The sequence below is a fragment of the Suricata suricatta genome, chromosome 9, assembly GCF_006229205.1.
Source record: "Suricata suricatta isolate VVHF042 chromosome 9, meerkat_22Aug2017_6uvM2_HiC, whole genome shotgun sequence".
Classification (NCBI taxonomy): domain Eukaryota; kingdom Metazoa; phylum Chordata; class Mammalia; order Carnivora; family Herpestidae; genus Suricata; species Suricata suricatta.
This window is the reverse complement of record NC_043708.1, coordinates 48,825,832-48,831,555: the sequence shown is the minus strand read 5'-3', so window position 1 is coordinate 48,831,555 and position 5,724 is coordinate 48,825,832. Positions and strand designations below refer to the sequence as shown.

General features: G+C 35.2%; 1 pseudogene; it reads right to left on the bottom strand.

Annotated features, from left to right (window-relative positions):
• Nucleotides 1–4,945: 4,945 nt before the first annotated feature.
• On the bottom strand, nucleotides 4,946–5,457 carry LOC115302211 (annotated as a pseudogene).
• Between the last annotated feature and the right edge of the window lie 267 nt (nucleotides 5,458–5,724).

The following is a 5,724-nucleotide window of genomic DNA, read 5'->3' as shown; positions in this document are numbered from 1 at the left end:
AATGAGGTTGAATATATTTTCATAGATTTATTATCTATTTCTATTCCCTCTTCTGTTAAATAATTGATCATAGTTTATCTATTTTTCTTTTGGGATATTTTCTTCATGTTGATATTTGATTTACTTATAAGTTTTGAATATCTTTTATATTACTTAAAGTATTTTCTTCTTAGGGTGCCTGGGTGGCTTAGTTGGTTAAGCGTCCAACTTCGGCTCAGGTCATGATCTCACGGTTCGTGGGTTTGAGCCCCGCGTCGGGCTCTGTGCTGACAGCTAGCTCAGGGCCTGAAGTCCGTCTTCGAATCCTGTTTCTCCCTCTCTCTCTGACCCTCCCATGCTCACTCTGTCTCTCAAAAATAAATGAAAAATTAAAAAATAGTATTTTCTTCTTTGTGGCTTGAGGCTTTACTTTCATTATCAATACTCTGTCAGTGAGGCATTTTAACTTAAATTATATGTATTAACATTTTTCTCCAAGACTTCTGATTTTATGGACTGCTTAGAAAAATCTCACATTATTGTAGATGATATATCTTTTGTATTTTTTCTTAAGAATTTAAACTTAACTATAGGTCTTATTTCATTTAAAAACATGGTAAGCATATAATTTATCCCTCAAACCTAGTTATATTTTTTGCAACATTTTACTATGAAAATTTATAACATTAAGAAAAGTTGAAGAAATCTTATAGTTAACATCCATTTACAGCATATATTCACCACCTAAACACCATCATCATTATTGTTTTATCTTTTCTTTATCACTTATCTGTGAGCTAATTATTCCTTTTTTCATTCATCAAAGCACCTTGTTTGTTAGTACATTTCAAATGTTTCAGGTATCCATACACATTTTTCCAAATAGCTTCACCATAAATACTATTAACTAGAATTTGGTATTTATTTACCAGGCTTTTTTTCTTTGAGTTAAAATTGACTTCTAATGAAATTACCATATTAAAAGTATATTAGTATATTAAATAATTTGGTGAGATTTGACAAATGCATATACCTGTGTAATAAAAAATATTTTGAAGATACATAATATTAACAATACCCAGGATTATTCTTTCTTGCCTCTTCCTTTTTAATCTCCACTTCCAACAGCAAGAAAACACCACCATTCTGATATTTTTCTACCATATATTAGTGTTGTCTGCTCTGGAATCAAACAGTATGGAATCTTCTGTGTCTAGCTTCTTTTACTCAGCATAGTACTTTTGAAATTTATCCCATAGTGCATAAATCAATAATATTCCATTTTTATTGCTGATTAAAATTCCACTGTCTGAATATATCATAATATGTTTATCCATTCACCTATTTATGTCCATATGGATAATTTCAGTTTTTCAATATTATGATTTGGCTCCAAAAAACATTTTTATGTAAGTCTTTTAGTAGATGAGTTTTTATTTATTTTGAGTAAACATCCTGATGAAGAATTTCTGTGCTTCAAAGTAGCTGCATAGTTTTATATATAAACTATAAATAGTTTTATATATGACTATTCTACAGTGGTTGTACCATTTTATACATCCCACCATCAATCTCTAAAAAGTTCTAGTTACTCTATGTAATTAGAGGTCTTAAAGTTAGGTTAGAGAAGTCCTCTACTTTTTCAGGATCATTTTAAATATTCTAAGTTCTTTTAATTTCCATGTAAATTTTAGATTCAGTTTGACAATTTCTTCAAATATGCCTGCTGGTCACTGGAATTGCAATTGCACTGAGTACAGAGATCAATTTAAGGTGAATTGAAATAATAGTAATATTGAATTTTCTGATTGATAAAAATTGTATGTCTTACAATTTTTTTGAGCCTTTAAATTTTATCAGTAACATTTTGTTTTTTTAGTGTATAGAATTTTTTATTTTTTCTAAATGTTTTGGATTTCAATATCATTGTAATATAGTTTTTTAAATGTTTATTTTTGAGAGAGAGACAGACAGACAGAACATGAGGGAGGGAGGGGCAGAGAGAGACGGAGACACAGAATTGGAAGCAGGCTCCAGGTACTGAGCTGTCAGCACAGAGCCCAATGTGGACTCAAACTCACTAATTGTGAGATCATGACTTGAGCAGAAATCAGATGCTTAACCCACTGAGCCACCTAGATTCCCCATGTAATGGAATTGTTTTAACTTCCATTTTCCAATTTTTATTACTAGTACATAAAAGTACAATTAATTTTTGCATCCATCAGTCTTTCAAAAATACTATTAGTACACAGGGTTGTTTTTAGATTCTTTAGGATTTTCTATGTGAACAATCTGATCAGTTATAAAAAAAGACCCCAATCTTGATGCTTGTTATTTCTTTTATCTGACTTATTCTAAGGTCAAATATAAATGATATAAGTGAGTGTGGGCATCTTTGTTTTTCTTATTTTTTAAACAGCTTATTAAAGTATAATTTATATATAAAGAACTGCACACATATTTACTATATATAATGTGATGGGTTTGGACATATGTGCAAACCTATGAGACTATCATTACAGTCAAGGGAACTGACATATCCAATACCTCCAAAACTTTCCCGTGTCATTCCACCACTACCTCTTCATAGTAAATACTTAATGTGAGATTTACCTTCTTAACAAATTTTGAAGTGTACAATACCATATTATTAATTATAGGTACCCTATTATATAGCAGATCCCTAGAACTTATTTATTATCCAAAACTTTATACCACTAAACAGAATCTCTCTACTTTGCCCACACCTAACCCTGGCAACCATTATTATATTTTCTGCTTCTATGAGTTTGACTATTTTATGTACTTCATATAAATAGAGTCATACAGTATTTGTCCTTCTTTGATTGGCTTATTTCCCTTAGCTTAGTGTCTTCCAGGTTCATCTCTATTGTCACAAATGGCAGAATTTCCTTCCTGTTTTAAGGTCATATAATATTCCATTAAAGGTATATACCATGTTTTCTTTATCAATTCATCTATTGATGGAAATGTACATTATTTCCACATTGTGGCTACTGTGAATTTTTAATATATTATTTCATCATTCTCTAGACAGCTGCAGATATGTTATATAAATAATTGTATTTGGGGGTGGCACATAGGAGTATAGTGGCTTAACTCCAGTTTTTTTTGTAAAAAGATCTTATTTAGGTGATAAGATTATTTACAAAAAATAAGTGGCAATACTATGTTAATTATGAAACCTAAAAATATCTGAACATATTATTTGACCAATAACAGTTAGGCAAATGATAAACTAGTCCGTATCTACAGATTTTCCTTGATTTAAAAATAATGGGTTCATTTGTGTTTAGCATTGTGTGGTACTCTTGAAGCAAGTTAGACAGATTAAAATGATCATCTCTTCATATTTTTAACCTGGGAAATGTTAATATCAATCCAGGAACTCAATGAAATGCCTCAGTGAGCTCTCTGCTTCTCTATTTCTCATAATTCTCTAACGAACAATGGAGGCTGGAAGCTGATGAAATGCAGCAAGTCTGGGACCAACTCCAAACTCCTGCCACTTCTCTAGTTGTGTATTTTCTCAGAGCATGGCCTTCTCTCTTAAGAGCTATTTTCCTTTCAGAGCCGGTTTTGTTTTCTCTTAATCCATTAATTTCTCCCCTCTCAGAGGCCTACCTATGCTATTCTCTGATGAATATCCAGTTCCAAAGACTAGTGTTTGCTTAACAAGACTTATTCACTTACTCCCCAGCTCTTTTCTGCTCCCTTTGACTTCCTAAATCCCTGCTATGTCTTTTCTTTCTTTTTCTGCTTCTCTGGAATCTGAGTCGCAAGTTCCACTTACGAAGCACCACAGAAATATAAACTTGTATTCATTCCTGGTTCACTTCTGTTCAGATATGGTGGGATTTATCTTGAGTCAACCCTGCCATTAAGGTTTCCATATACAACTGGGTGTCAAAATGTTTAGGTGGTAGTAAAGAAGGTAAAGAAAAATTAGCAAAGAGAAATGAATTTTAATTTTTCAATGATGAAATGATGTCAGAGTGTTCTGAAAAGGCATCCCAGAATTCATTTCAAGTTTAATTTAAAAAAATTTTTTCCTTTAGAAAACCTTTCAAAAGGTCATTCTTTTATTAGGGTGATATGGCTGACCAGTATGTTCTGACCTCAGAAGCATCTGCCTCTTTAGAAATCAGATGTGATTTAGTCACTTAGTTATTTAATTTTGTGTCTATTAGAGTTTGCTTAAGGCAATTATTGTTGTCGTCTTCTTCTTCCTCTTCTTCTTCTTCTTCTTCTTCTTCTTCTTCTTCTTCTTCTTCTTCTTCTTCTTCTTCTTTTTCTTCTTCTTCTTCTTCTTTGTGGCTGGGTATAGTGTACACTATTGATGGTATATGACAAGATAGGGCTCTCCAAGACCCTCTCCCTCTTCAGGGGGTCTGGGATGGAAACTGTGGTGGTCAGGAGATTCTCAGTGTGTTGGGGCATGAGCTGAGGCAAGGGCCCCCCAGCAGCTGAGAGCTTCTCTCTGCCTCTTGCCCCTACTGCAGCAGGTAGTCCAGGGTCTCTTATTCCTTGGAGGCCATATGGACCATAAGGTCCAAATTCATTGTCCTACCAGGAAATGACCTTGACAAAGTGGTCATTGAGGGCAATGTCAACCCTAGCATTGAAGGAGAAAGAGTGGGTGCCCCTGTTAAAGACACAGGAGATAAGCTGTCATTAGTGTAGCCTTAGTGTAGGGGACCTTCCAATGCCTGCTTCACTACCTTTTTGAAGTCATCATATTTGGCAGCTTCCTCTAGGCAGCAGGTCAGATCCATGACTGACATACTAGGAGTAGGGAGTCAGTAGGCCATGTCAATGACCTTCTCATTCGGCTCATGGATAACCTTGCCTACAGCCTTGGCAGCATCAGTAGAAGCAGGGATGATGTTCTGCACAGCCCCTCAGCCATCACACTACAGCTTCCCAGAGGGCCCATCACAGTCTATTGGGTATCAGTGATGGAATGGACTGTGGTCATGGGTCCATCCAAGATACTTAAATTGTCATGATGACAATTGGCCAGAGAGGCCAAGCAGTTGGTGGTGCAGGAAGCATTGCTGACAATCTTAAGTGAGTTGTCATACTTCTCATAATTGATGCCAATCACAAACATAGGAGCATCAGAAGAAGATGTAGAGATGATGATCCTCTTGGGGTCACCCTTCAAGTGAGCCCCAACATTCTCTCTGATAGTAAAGACCCTTGTGGACTTGACAGTGTACTCAGCACCAACATTACCCCATTTGATGTTGGGAGATCTCGCTCCTGGAAGATGGAGATGGGCTTTCCATTGATGACAAGTTTCCCATTCTCAGCTTTGACTGTGCTGTGGAATTTGCTGTGGGTAGAATCATACTGGAACAAGTAGACCGTGTAGTTGATGTCAATAAAGGGGTCACTGATAGTAACGATATCTACTTTTTCAGAGCTAAAAACAGCCCTGCCACTCAACATGGTCGAATCTGTTTACTCAGACCATCACCATCATGTCTCAGGGAAGTGGCTGGCATTGTATTGGAATATGTGGCTGTCTGTTAAATGGAGAGGAGCAGAGACCCTGGCCCTTTTCTTCTTATGTGTGTCTTTGTTTTCTTTCATTTTTATTTTGTATTTATAAAAAATATTGTACGCTAGCCTTCCAAACATTGATTTTTCACTCTGTTGTTTCTTTTACTGCACAGAAGCTAAGTTTGATGTAGGTCTACTTTTTACGTATGTGTT